At 32.1% G+C, this 14,886-nt stretch overlaps 1 non-coding gene across 1 annotated transcript; it reads left to right on the top strand.

Annotated features, from left to right (window-relative positions):
* Positions 1-223: 223 nt before the first annotated feature.
* On the top strand, positions 224-329 carry LOC128284562 (small nucleolar RNA R71). Its single transcript, XR_008274986.1, has one exon. It is a non-coding gene; the product is annotated as a small nucleolar RNA R71 (small nucleolar RNA).
* Positions 330-14,886: the final 14,557 nt, after the last annotated feature.

Here is a 14,886-nt window from a genome sequence, read left to right as displayed (position 1 = left end):
ATATTTATCATCCTTCTGGACAACCTTCACCGTAGAGGGTCTTTAGCCATATGTACATTATTCAGTTAGCCACTGGTAGGAGTTTATCGCCATATTTTTTATTAATTCGTATGCAACCTCGTAAGTTTAGTTCATTAAGGCTCCTCATGCGGCTCCTTCTAATCCCGGCCTTGCGTGTACAACCAAACCATTGTATAACATTTGTAGTCATAACCACTCGGGCAGTCCGTGATGTGGACATTTCTGAATTAGCGTCTTAAAACACTCCCAAGCTTTTTGAAAACCCTCTCCCTCTAACTGTTTGAACATGAAAATCTCTCTTCTTAGCTGGACCATCTTGCTAATAGGGGAGAACTTTTGTAGGAACTTTCCTATAAGTTCGTCCTATGTCGTGATGGACCTTGGTGCCTGTGAATCTAACTAAGAAAAAACATTATCTATTAATGAAAAGGGGAAAAACTGAAGACAAATAGCATCATTGGTAACCCTGTTATATTTGAAAGTGTCACAAAGCTGGAGGAACTGTTTTAAATGCTGACTCAGGTCTTCCTCATTGTTCCTCAAAATTGCAAATTGTTTTGGCTCATCTGGATCATAGCGGGCTTGATTTCAAAGTTACTAGTTATGATGGCTGGCCTCATTATACTCCCTTGAACCATATCTAGATTCGGTAGCACATACTTCCTCAGAGTTCTTTCGTTACGTGCCATAGGATTGTTTGCGAGTAGTTGTGGTGGTGGTGGTGGTAGATCTTCTAAGTTATTATTTTTAACCTCTTCAAACAGTGGATTCTCATAAGGTAAGTTGCCTACAGCCGATGGTGGGTTCTGTATTTACAGCTACTGTTGTTGTTGCTGTTGTTGTTGACGATTTCTAAGAATTATTTTTTTAGATCTGTGACTGGCTCTATAGGTGTGCCCCTACTACGAGTCATACAGTAAACCCAAAGATAATAAAGTTAGTAAAAATAAAAAAATAAAATTGTAGCTATAATCTAAAAATTTCCTAATTATTCTATTAAAATGCCAAAATTAAAATTAAATTAGTGATGTTGTCTCCCCGAAAATGGCGCCAACAACTTGATCACCTCCGAACGTACCACGTCCAGAGTAAGAATCCTCCACAAAATATATCAATTAAGCGGTATCCGCAAGTATACGGGTCAGGTTGTAATATAGTTACAACGAAGTAATGAGTATTCCGAGGATCGTACCCAAGGGAGACGAGCATTAAGTTAACTTTAACCTAAGCACAAATAGATCTAATTAATACTTTAGATAGATTATATTACGATAAAATATAAATGAAGATAGAAATGAAGATTTTTGAGATTTTTAATAATAATAGTGAAAAGAATAGAAATAAATAAATAATGATAAACCAAATAGCAGAATTTATCAAATTTGAGCATAGGTGATTATCTCGCTTCGATAATCATAACCAACTATCGCTTCAGGCTTCTTGTTCAATCAACTAGTTGATACCCTTGCAGGATCTTCTGATCATCCACTAGAATAACGAGTCAGCAAAAACTACTTATCTCTCTACCTCATAGTCCAAACTAGTTCGGGGTTAAGGTGTTCACGAATAGGTCATACCAATTTTGGGTTAATTTCCACCTTAATGACTTCCTAAGGTCACTAAGCCTAGGGTTTGAGTTCTTTCTTTCCTGAACAGCTAATCTTTTAAAAGAACCCTACAAAACAGTTAATTAATCATACTTCCACTCGCTAATCCCTCATAGGAGGATTAGTTCCTTATGGATCTCATAAACAATATAGACTTGATATATAGAATAGACATGGATAATAATTCAAGAATATAAAGTTTGGAAGAAACCTTATTTATATTGAATAGAATGCCAAATCCTTACAAAATTCAACCAAGTTCACAAATATAATTTCTTCCACAATAGCAAAGAACTAACTGAGTATGACCTAAAAGCCTAAGAAAAGGAAAAACTAACTACAAAAACTATGAAGGAAATTATACAATATCAAAAGTTGTTCATAACATGTGTTAAATGAGCCTATTTATAGAATTAGAGTGGCCGTTGTCCTTAACCCTAAGTTAGCTATCGTTCTCGTGTTTAATGTTTGATTGTGCAGACCAAAATGCCCTTAGCTCGTAATTATTCCCTGTACAGAGGCAATGTCGTTGTGACATCGAAGACTATATGCACATTTTCAGGATATTTTCAGGGGTGTGTTGCGATATCTTCAGGCTATGTTGTGACATCGAAGGCAGTCTTAAAAATTTTCCATTTTGCTCCCTATGGTGCGACATCCAACTCTCCGTGTTGTAACACAGCGACCAGTATTGAGTTAGCGCACACCTTCTAATGGTCTCCTACACACTCACAAATCATATTAGCTCACCATTAGGCCTCAGTCAACCTCTAAGGTCAATAAAAAACTCAAATTATACATTTTATTGAATGTAAATAGAATTACGAAAACTTAAATAAAACTTAACCAAAGTGCTTGTATTCAAGCTCCTAAAATGCGAAAACTAGTTTAATCTGCTACACCGAATTACAATAGATCAATATGATGTTGGATATCAATAGGATGATATAAATGAAGAATCTATTCAACTATTAAAAAAGATAGCTGAAATGGAGATTAATGATTTTCCTTCCAATATAATTGAAGACATCAAAAATACATGAGAAAGTTGGAACTCACCAAGATTGTCAATGGATTCATTAAATTTAGATGAAATAGAAGAAATAAATTTGGACAAAATCCAAGAAAGATAGCATAAAAGACAAAGAAAGTTACGTGGAAAAAACCAACCAATAAAAAAGACAAAAAAGGAAATAACCACAACTGAATCTAGAAAAAAAAAAACAATGTAGAAGCAATCACAACTAAATCTAGACAAAAAAGAAAGTAACATGAAAGCAACCACAACTGGACAAAGATGTCATCAATCAAAGATGAGACATCATCCGTATAAAAAAACTGTGTAGGATTCAATTTCAATTAAATAGAGTTTTGAATTTCTCTTATAAAAGGAGGTGGAAGAAGTCTAAATGAAGAATTGAAGTTGGATTCAAGTTCTCCTTCAAGTTACTTCTCAAAATTCTAAGTCTTTTCTTTCTTTTGTAAATATTTCCTTTACTACTAGTTTCCTAATAAGGATGATGTCTCATATTTGATTGATGGCATCTTTGTCCAGTAGTGGTTACTTCCATGTTGCTTCCTTTTTTTGTTTAGATTCAGTTATGGTTGCTTCTACGTTACGTCCTTTTTTTATCTTTTTCTTGGTTGGTTTTTTTCCACGTAACTTCTTCTGTCTTTTATGCTATCCTTCTTGCATATTGTCCAGATTCATTTATTCAATTTCATTTAAATTTAATGAATCTATTGAAAATCTTGGTGAGTTCCAACTTTCCCATGTATTTTTGATGTCTTCAATCATATGGAAAGGAAAATAATCTTCATTTCAGCTATCTTTTTTATTAGTTGAACGAATTCTTCATTTATATCATCTTGGTGATATCTAGCATAATATATTAAATCTATGTTATTATGAATGGTATATGAAGGTGATTTCTTTTACTATTTTCATCTTGAAAGTAGTAGCCTTATTAGTGCAACTGAAAGAGAAAATTTTTATTAACCATATCAAATTCGGATTATCTAATAAATGCTCGAAGGAAGAAATCTATCTGTGGCTACAGAAGAGAAAGAACACTTCACAAAATATGTTGACAAGTGTTATAATAATCATAGTTATTATCAAATCCAAGCAGAAATAGATCTAATTGCCAAACCCCAAAATCTACTCCAATAAAAAACTTATAGCTTTTGGATTGATGGCCAAAGAATACTATCATATGATGTTGGATATCACCAGGATGATATAAATAAAGAATCTGTTCAACTATTAAAAAGGATAACTAAAATGAAGATTGATGATTTTCCTTCTTATATAACTGAAGACACCAAAAATATACGGGAAAGTTGGCACTCACCAAGATTGTCAATGGATTCATTAAATTTAGATGAAATTGAAGAAAGACAATATCCAAGAAGGATATCATAAAAGACAGAGGAAGCTACATGGAAAAAACCAACCAACCAAAAGACAAAAAAGAAGCAATGTGGAAGCAACCACAACTGGACAAAGAAGTCATCAATCAAATATGAGATATCATCCTTATAAAAAAAAATCGGCGGGATCCAAATTCAGTTAAACAAAGTTCTGAATTTCTCTTATAAAAGGAGGTGGAAGAAGCCTGAATGAGGCATTGAAGTTGGATTCATGTTTTCCTTCAAGTTATTTCTCAAAATTTTAAGTCATTTCTCTCTTTTGTAAATCTTTTATTTACTACTTGTTTCGTAATAAGGATGATGTCTCATCTTTGATTGATGACATCTTTGTCCAGTTGTGGTTGTTTCCATGTTGCTTCCTTTTTTTGTCTAGATTCAGTTGTGGTTGTTTCCACGTTGCTTCCTTTTTTGTCTTTTTCTTGGTTGGTTTTTTCCATGGAACTTCCTCTATCTTTTATGTTATCCTTATTGGATATTATCCAAATTCATTTATTCAATTTCATCTAAATTTAATGAATCCATTGCCAATCTTGGTGAGTTCCAAGTTTCATATGTATTTTTGATGTCTTCAATTATATGGAAAGAAAGTCATCAAGCTCCATTTCAACTATCTTTTTTAATAGTTGAACAGATTCTTCATTTATATCATCCTGCTGATATCCAACATCATTTATTAAATCTATGTTATTACGAATGGTATATGAAGATGAATTGTTTTACTATGTTCATCTTGAAATTAGTATCCTTATTGGTATAGCTGAGAGAGAAAAATTTTATCAACCAGATCAAATTGGGACTATCTAAAAAATGCTTGAAAGAAGAAACCTATCTACAGCTACAAAAGAGAAAGAACACTTGACAAAATATGTTGACAAGTGTTATAATATTAAATCCAAGCAGGAATAGATCCAATCGCCAAAGCCCAAAATCTACTCAAACAAAAAACCTATAGCTTTTGGACTGATGGTCGAAGAATACTAGCATATGATGTTGGATACCACCAAGATGATATAAATGAATAATTCATTCAACTATTAAAAAAGATAGTTGAAATGGAGAGTGATGGTTTTCCTCCCTATATAATTGAAGACATAAAAAATAAATGGGAAAGTTGGAACTCACCAAGATTGTTGATGGACTCATTAAATATAGATGAAATTGAAGAAATAAATCTGGACCATATTCAAGAAGGATAGTATAAAAGACAGAGGAAGCTACATGGAAAATACCAATGAGAAAAAACAAAAAAAAGGAAGTAATGTGGAAGCAACCGCAACTAGACAATGATGTCATCAATCAAATATGAGACATCATCCTTATCAGGAGACTATACGGGATTCAAATTTAATTAAACAGAGTTCAAAATTTCTCCTATAAAAGGAGGTGGAAGAAGCTTAAATGAGGCATTAAGATTGGATTCAAGTTCTCATTCAAGTTACTTCTCAAAATTTTAACTCCTTTATCTCTTTTGTAAATCTTTCCTTTACTACTAATTTCTTAATAAGGATGATGTCTCGTCTTTGATTGATGACATCTTTGTCCAGTTGTGGTTGCTTCATGTTGCTTTCTTTTTTTGTCTAGATTCAGTTGTGGTTGCTTCCACGTTGCTTCTTTTTTTATTTTTTCTTGGTTGGTTTTTTCCACGTAACTTTTTCTGTCTTTTATGTTATCCTTGTTGGATTTTGTCCAAATTTATTTCTTTAATTTCATCTAAATTTAATGATTCCATTGACAATCTTTGTGATTTCTAGCTTTCCAATGTATTTTTGATGTCTTCAATTATATGGGAAGGAAAATCATCAATCTCTATTTCAGCTATCTTTTTTAATAGTTGAACAGATTCTTCATTTATATCATCCTGGTGATATCCAACATCATTTATTAAATTTATGTTATTACGGATGGTATATGAAGATGATTTCTTTTACTATTTTCATCTTGAAATCAGTAACCTTATTGGTATAGTTGAAAGAGAAAATTTTTATCAACCATATCAAATTTGGATTATCTCAAGAATGCTGGGAGGAAGAAACCTATCTACAATTATAAAAGAGAAAGAACACTTGACAAAATATGTTTACAAGTGTTATAATAATCTTTGTTATTATCAAATCCAAGCAGGAATAAATCTAATTGCCAAAGCCCAAAATCTACTCCAACAAAAAACTTATAGCTTTTGGATTGATGCTCAAAGAATACTAGCATATGATGTTGGATATCACAGGATGATATAAATGAAGAATCTGTTCAACTATTAAAAAAGATAGTTGAAATGGAGATTGGTGATTTTCCTTCTCATATAATTGAAGACATCAAAAATACATGGAAAAGTTAGAACTCACCAAGATTGTCAATGGATTCATTAAATTTAGATGAAATTGAAGAAAAAAATCTAGACAAAATCTAAGAAGGATAGCATTAACGACAGAGGAAGCTACGTGGAAAAAACTAACCAAGAAAAAGACAAAAAAGAAGCAATGTGGAAGCAACCACAACTGGACAAAGATGTCATCAATCAAAGATGAGATATCATCCTTATTAGGAAATTGTGCAGGATTCAATTTCAATTAAATAGAGTTATGGATTTCTCGTATAAAAAGAGGTGGAAGAAGCCTAAATGAGGCATTGAAGTTGGATTCAAGTTCTTCATCAAGTTACTTTCAAAATTTTAAGTCTTTTCTCTATTTTGTATTTTACTACTAGTTTCTTTTTGTAACCTTAACCCTCATTTGTCCTTTCTGTAAATGAAAATTTGAGAAATCCATATTTGAGTAAAGAAAGATAAACAAATGCTCTAGTAAAATGAAAATGAATCTTTTTACAAATCAAAGATTGAATAACCTAAAAAAATCTATTATGTATGCTTGAAATTCAAGGCTATAATCCAAGTAAATGAGATAAGAAAATCTTAAAATTTCTTGCCAATTCTTATAATTCTTTCTCTACAATAAAATTAATATAGAAGAAATTTAAATACATACAATGAACTACGCAACTCCAAAAAAAATCATAGAAAATATTCATAAAAAGGAAACAATAATTGATGCTTCAAATTCAAACGTTTTTATCCATTCTCCCTACAATAAAATCTATACAAAAGCAAACAAAAGCACATGTAATGAATTCTAGAACTCTATTATTTTACAAAATCAAAAGATATTAAAAGTAAAATACTATTAGATTTTTTTAAATATTGTTATTTTTATTTTGCATGTAGTTTTTCCTCAAAAATAATGTGCAGATTTTATATTCTTTTAGAAATAGTGTGTAAATATTAATATTTACAAGACTATTATAGAAAAATATTAAATTTTGGTCTAGTAATTTTGCTGAATTGATAGTTAATTAAGGTATAAGGACTACATTGTAAAAATTAATCACTATAGATTTTAATTAGCTAAATGATCAAAATGGTAATTAGACCATTTTAAGTTCATCAAACGGAGGTGGGTGAATTTAAAAGCCACTAACTTTGGTTAAATTGTATTTATGCCTTAATTAATTAAAGTTAGGGGTGAGCATTCAATCGGATTGAGTGAAAAAAATTTGAGTTAATTGAGTTGACGAGTCTTGTTTTATCATCCTAACTTAATTTAAATTTTTTTCGAATTGAATCGAATGAAATGAAATTCAAGTCAAATCGAATCGAGTGAAATCGTTCGAGTTAATTAAAAAAATTAAACATGTCAAATTAAAATCTTATTATAGTATAACTAATTCCATGTTAGAGCACCTAAATTTGAAATCATATATATTTGAAAACTTTTTCAAAGCAAAAAAAAAAAAGTATGATAAACTTAAATCACTAACTTATTTAGGTCCCAAAATTATTATTTTAGAAAATTTTTAAAACTTTAACTTTCTTTATATATTCTTTAGATTTAAATATATATATATATCTTTTAAAATATAAATTTTAGAATTTTTATAAATATTTAGATTTTTAAAAATTATTTTGAATTTTTTTATAATTTTTTTGAGAGAGACCAATTTGCTCATTTTCAAAATTTATAGAGACTAAAAGGGTATTTACACCAATCTATTATTTGAGTTATTTGAATTGTAAAATTCAACTCGACTCAAAATCGAAACTCGAATTACTTATTCGAGTTGACTCGAACAACTAGATTCGATTAACTCAAAATTAAAAAAAAATGAATAAGATTTGATTCATTAAGTTAATTTAAGTATAAATAAAAATTAAAGTTGTCATCTTTATTTTCTTTCTTTTTTCTCCACCGAAACCACCAAAGAAAATCTAGGAAGCCATTTTCAAAGCTTCAACATATTCGACCCTTGAATTGGTAAGTTCAGTCTAGTCCATTTTTGTAATTTTTATGTTTTTGAAGTCATGGGAGCTTGATTTAGCTAGCCCATCTACCAATTTGTAAAATTATTAAAGTTTTAGAAAGTTGTCATTGTTGATTTCTTGAAGTTTTAGGTGTTAAATTGATAGATTTTAAGCTTAGATGTGAAAAGGACTAAATCATAAAGCTTAAATGATAGTTTAGTACATTAGGGACTAAACTAAAGAAAATTTAAAATTAATTGTAGAAATAAGAAAGAGGATGTCGCTAATAGAAAATAGTGAAATCAAATTCCAATTTGGATATTTAAATTGAGAGTTATGTTAGTCCTGGTTTTAGGGACTAAATTGAATAAATTGTAAACCTTGTATAATTTGATAATTAATTGGGAATTGATTGATTATTGATAGTATTATATGTTTTACATTAATCCGTAGCTAACGTCAACTCAGATTCGTCGAGAGGGAAAGAAAAATCCAAAGTCATCAACGAGTAGTTTGAAATTCTGATTTGTATTTCTATGATTTGAGACTCATTTAATTACTGTATACTCATGTTAGCATTATATATTGTCAAGGTGAGTCATTATTGAATTATTGAATCGAATTGTTATGGTTTAGATTGAATATTGAGACATGGACTCAATTGAATAGAATAGAAAATGATATGAGAGGGTGAAACTACATGAGGCCTTGGGTACTTGATTAAACTTCAATACTGCATTCCATCCATAGATTGATGAGCAATCTGTGTGACAGCCCTATTTTGACCCTAGTCGGGAAGTGGTTTCGGGACCACAAAACCGAGTCGGAAAAAAAAATTCTAAATGCTCATTTCTATGTCTATTATATGTGTTTAAATCATGTGTGAAATTTTTTGATGTTTTGATATAGTCATTTGATGTGAATTTTCCAAATAGGACTTGAGTGTGAAACATGAGAAGTATAATGGGTAAATTTATGGTGGCCAACAAATGCATGCAAATAAAAAAAAATGTGGACTTGCATGTCAATTTACCCAAAATACTTTAAGTGGCCAGCCATGACAAGATCATTTCCACTAAGTTATGTTTTCTTGCAATATTAAATTGATAATGAATTAAATGAATTAAAGATGAATAAAAGAATAAGGGAAATGGGAGGAGAAACCAAAGTTGGTTCATCCTTGTTCCTCCATTGCCGTAGGTAGAAAAGAGAAAGAAGAAAAATTTTTGTTAAAATTTTTGGCTAAGGAAATTGCTAGAATAAGGTATGTGTAATGCTACTCTTGGAAATTCATGCATAATTTGAATGGTTAGTTTGAATTCTACCTATTTCATGGTTCGAATTTTTTTTATTTTGGAAGATTGATATTCGGCCATGGAGGTTGAAATTCTTGGTAGATGTTTTGATGTCATTGGTATGGAGATTTATGTTGGATGTGTTGAGTTTGCTAGTTGTTTTGGCTTGAAAGTTAAGGTTTTAGTATTTGATTATGTGATTGCCGAATTTAAATTTAGGGAGACAAAAAAAAATTAAGCATTCGGTTATGTTATAGATTTATGATGAAAAATGTTTAATGCTTTATATGTTATATATATGTGCTTGTATGTGAATTTGAGATTTGTTAAATTGTTGAAGGGAGGTCTCGAATGTGGTTTTTGAAAGTGTCTTAAGGAATAATATTATTGTGACTTGAGTTTAATGACATTCGGCCAAAGGCCCTATGTGTTAGCAAATTCGGATATAAATGTTTAGGTGTTATTCATATTGTATTTGATGTTTTGAAGAATAAGTAGTGGTTAATTGAAGTGAAGAAGGTTAAATTTTGAGTTTTTAGTTAAGTTTGTGCATTTGGCATATTGCCATAAATTGAAATGGTGTAATATGAAAGTTTTTAATTAGTTCATAATTATGTGGTGATAGAAACATGAATGAAATTTTGTTAAAAGAGCTATGAACATGTTAAAGTTTGATCAATTGGATTTTAAATTCATTTTATATCTGGTCAAGAAAAAATTATATGAAGCTTGAGTAAGGTTAAATTGTAAATGCCGAATGAGCTATAGGAAGTGTGGATAACTTTTATGCATGTGAGTGTGTGTATGCCATTTAGTTGGTGACATTCGGCATTTCTTAATTAACATTAGAGATGAGTGCATGAAATCGGCATGTGTACTTGTGAAAATGCTGAATTTGAACTTGAATAATGATTTGAGCACGATGTGTTGTATTGGGATTATGCTTAAGTGAAATTATAGATATATGTGATGAAATTGATTGGTGACATACATGTTTAAATAATATGAATGCAAAGAGTTGTGAAAGAGTAAATTGTAGTAAATCTGCTTGGGACAGCAGTTGTAATGTGAATTTGGAAAAATCACCATAAATTGTGGGAGTGGAGTTAGAAGCTGAATAAATTATGTAATTAAATCTTAATGAGTCTAGTTTCAAATGAAATCAACGAGATCATATTTTGACTTCTGTACAATTAGAAATTTGATTCGTAGTAAAGGGTGGTCAGATTAGTCAAACAGTGAAACAGGAGAAAAATTTAAGAAAAATCTGGTATTGTTTGGCCAAACTAAAAATTCTGAAAATTTTATGGATAATATATATATGAGTCTCTTTTCAGGGAAATTTTACGGCAATTGATTTGGAGTTTCGTAGCTCCAATTATAAATAATTTAGTAACTGTTGCTCAGGAAGACAGCTTATTGTGAATTTGTGATTATGTGGTAAACATTGATAAAAATTTGTTAATGAGTTGCTTAATGTTTTCTTATAAACTTACTATGATCTATATGTGTGAAAATCGAATATATATATATATATATATTATATTTTTGAAGTAATGCTTGAATAGTCGAATAATGACTAGTTTAAAATTGTTGAATTTAAGCTCAACAGCAAAGAGGGTCGAAGTTGGATAGGGGAAAGGAGAAAGTAATTGAGTAGTCTTTCCACAACCGTTCAAGTATATCCGAGGTAAGTTTTGAATAGTCACATTTAGTACGTAATTGATAATGTCTTGATATGTGTATGATAATTGTACTGCAATCTATTGATTCTATTTGAATATATTTGAGTGACAAATAATTTATGTTTAAGGCTTAAATCCAAATAGACATTAGAAGTTAAGCTTGGAAAGTAAAATGGACATATATTTTTATGTATGTTATTAAGCCAAAAGTTATATGAATGGTGCCCTTGTTATGTTATTATTCGAATGAAATAAATGAACTATGATTGTGAGATGCTATGTGGATTGAATTTTCTTGCGAATAAGTATGCATGACATTCAGTGATGTATATCCGGACTTAAGGTCCGCAGGCTATGTACTGGAATTATATCCAGACCTAAGGTCCGCAGGCTATGTGCTAGAATTATAATCGGACTTAAGGTCTGCAGGCTACGTGCTGGAAATATGTCCGGGATAAAGTCCCACAGGCTTCGAGCTGGTATTATACCGTGTTTAAATTCCCGTAGGCTTGTGCTGGTAATTGGTTTCAAGTTCTAAGACCTGACAGGCTTAATTCTAGTAAATTAAGTAAGATTACGATATTGAATGTTCGCAGTAAACCATCATTGAGTAAGTACTATACATTTAAGATGTTTAGGTACGTATTACTTACACATCGGTGATTTGATTTCGAAGTGAATCATTAGCATCAAAGATGAATATATATATATATATATATATATATATATATAAATGTGATTGATGGTTATATTTGCGAATATAAGAATGATTTAATCGGTCATGGTATATTTGTATATGAATTATATGTTAAAATTACTTTATGTACTCATTTACATCCAGTCAATGATTTTGTGAATTATTAGTATTAAAGAATGATACGTAAGTGTGAATGATTGTTATATCTACGAGTAAAACAATGACCTATTCGGTCAAATGTTGTTAATATATGAGATTATTTGATTTAAATGCATCGTATGAACTTTAAGTAAAAGAAAAATATGTGCTGAGAATCTATGTTTATGTTTATGTGTATTTGGCAATGAAGCAATTTGAATTGAGAATAAGTCTGTTTAAATGAATGTTTCAATTTTCGATAAGTCTTAATTGTTTGTGATAAATGAATGTTTCAATTTTCGATAAGTCTTAATTGTTTGTGATGCTTAAAACTTACTAAGCTTTGAAAGCTTACTCTGTTCTTTATTTCTCTGTTTTATAGATTGTTGATTTTGGCCATCGACTCGGGGATCGTCAGCAGTTCATCACACTATCGATCTTTTTGGGTATAGTAATATTTTGGACTCGATATGGCATGTATAGGTTAGGCTGATGATAACGATATTTTGAAATTGTAAATATTTTGGCCATACGAAAATGGCGTATAACTTAAATATCAGTATGTATTTCAGTTCGATCTCTGTTTATGTGTATTGACAATGTGAATGAGATAATTAAATTTTTAGTTCAGTAATACCTCTTAGCCTTAATCCGGCGATCGGATTCGGATTAGGGGTGTTACATTTTATTGGTATCAGAGCTACGGTTTAGTCGATTCTAGGACTAACGTAGCGTATATGAGTCTAGCTATACATGCCATATAGTGTTAATACGATAGTGTGTTGATTTCTGACAGTTAAAAACGTGTTTTTGTATAGTAATGGATCCCGATCCCGATCGAGCGGTAGCTGATGATGTAGAGAGTGTAGCGCCTGCTCTCGCACATGGGACAGCGCCGATGGACTCTTAACCTATTGCGAGCAATAAAAATGACAAGGCTAGACAAGCCTTTTATAATGTGATGAATGATTGGTTTAACCAATACATTCGAACTAATGCGGCTACTCCACAACCCCCACTTCCAACAAATACGCCCCCTGCAACCAGGATACCTCCGGTAATTGATCAGATGAGGTTGAATAAGCCCCCGGTTGACAAAATTCAAAAGCACGGGGCTACTGAATTTAAAGCTACAGACAGTGATGATGCCGAGCAAGCTGAATTTTTGTTGGACAATACTATTCGAGTACTTGATGAACTATCTTGCACACCCGATGAATGCCTGAAATGTGTTATACCTTTGCTACGTGTTTCTACCTATTATTGGTGGAATACATTGGTTTCTGTTGTACCCAGAGAGCGGGTGACGTGGGAGTTCTTCCAAACTAAATTCCGAAAAAAGTATATCAGTCAGTGGTTCATCGATCAGAAATGGAAAGAATTTCTTGAACTTAAACAGGGTTCCATGTCAGTTACTGATTATGAATGAAAGTTCGTCAGACTTAGTAGATATGCTCGGGAATGTGTATCGTCTGAGGCTATTATGTGTAAACACTTCGAGGACGGGATAAATGAAGATATTAAAATGTTTGTTGGCATTCTTGAAATCAGAGAGTTCGTAGTACTTGTTGAGCGAGCTTCCAAAGCCGAGGAGCTTAGTAAAGAAAAAAGGAAAGTTGATGTTGGAGCTGGAGAGTTTCATAAAAGATCTTAGGGAAAGCCTTTTCAGCAATCATCGAAGAAATTTTGAGATGATTCAGGTCGATCTAAGAACACTTCGGGCATTTCCAGACGAGACCGTAATCGACCTCCTATGAGTACGCGAGCCACTTCAGTTGCCAGTGTTGGAAATGATTGTCGGGATAGGACCGAGTGCAAGTTTGGTGGAAAATGGCATTCGGGGAGCTGTAAATTTCATGATCGCTCCTGTTATAGATGCGGATCATCCGACCACTTCATCAAAGACTGCCCGAGATTGTCAGAGCAAAATATGAATCAGAGTGGGAAACCGAGTACTGCTACAGCTCGAGGTAGACCACCTAGGAATACAGGGAATGCTAGTGGCGGTCAGAGAGGGCCTAGAGATTCTATGACTAGATCTGAGGCTGGTGCTCCTGCTAGAGCTTATGCTATACGCGCACGCGAGGATGCTTCTTCACCTGATGTTATTACTGATACTTTCACTCTCTTTGATACTGATGTGATTGCATTGATTGACCCTGGTTCTACTCATTCATATGTATGTGAGACTTTAGCATCCAGTAAGACTCTACCTGTTGAGTCTACTGAGCTCGTGATTCGAGTGTTGAATCCCTTGGGTCGATATGTGGTAGCCGACAAAGTGTGCAGGAAATGTCCCCTGATAATTCGAGGTTCCTGTTTTCCGGCCGATTTGATGCTTTTACCGTTTGATGAATTTGATGTTATTCTTGGTATGGATTGGTTGACCGTACATGATGCAGTTGTGAATTGTAAAAGAAAGACTATTGATTTGAGATGTGCAAATGATGAGATAATCCGAGTTGAGTCTACTGATTTGAACTGTTTACCAGTAGTAATATCCTCGATGTTGGCTCAGAAATATGTAAAAAAGGGGTGTGAAGCATATCTTGCGTACGTACTTGATAGTAAAGAGTCAGAAAAGAAACTTGAATCAGTGCCAGTGGTTTGTGAGTATTCAGATGTTTTTCCTGAGGAGTTACCGAGATTACCACCTATTCGAGAGGTAGAGTTTGGCATTGAACTTGTACCTGGGACTACACCAATTTCAATAGCTCCG

This window comes from Gossypium arboreum, chromosome 11, assembly GCF_025698485.1.
Source record: "Gossypium arboreum isolate Shixiya-1 chromosome 11, ASM2569848v2, whole genome shotgun sequence".
In the NCBI taxonomy this organism is placed as follows: Eukaryota; Viridiplantae; Streptophyta; class Magnoliopsida; order Malvales; family Malvaceae; genus Gossypium; species Gossypium arboreum.
This window is presented reverse-complemented; position numbering and strand designations above follow the sequence as displayed.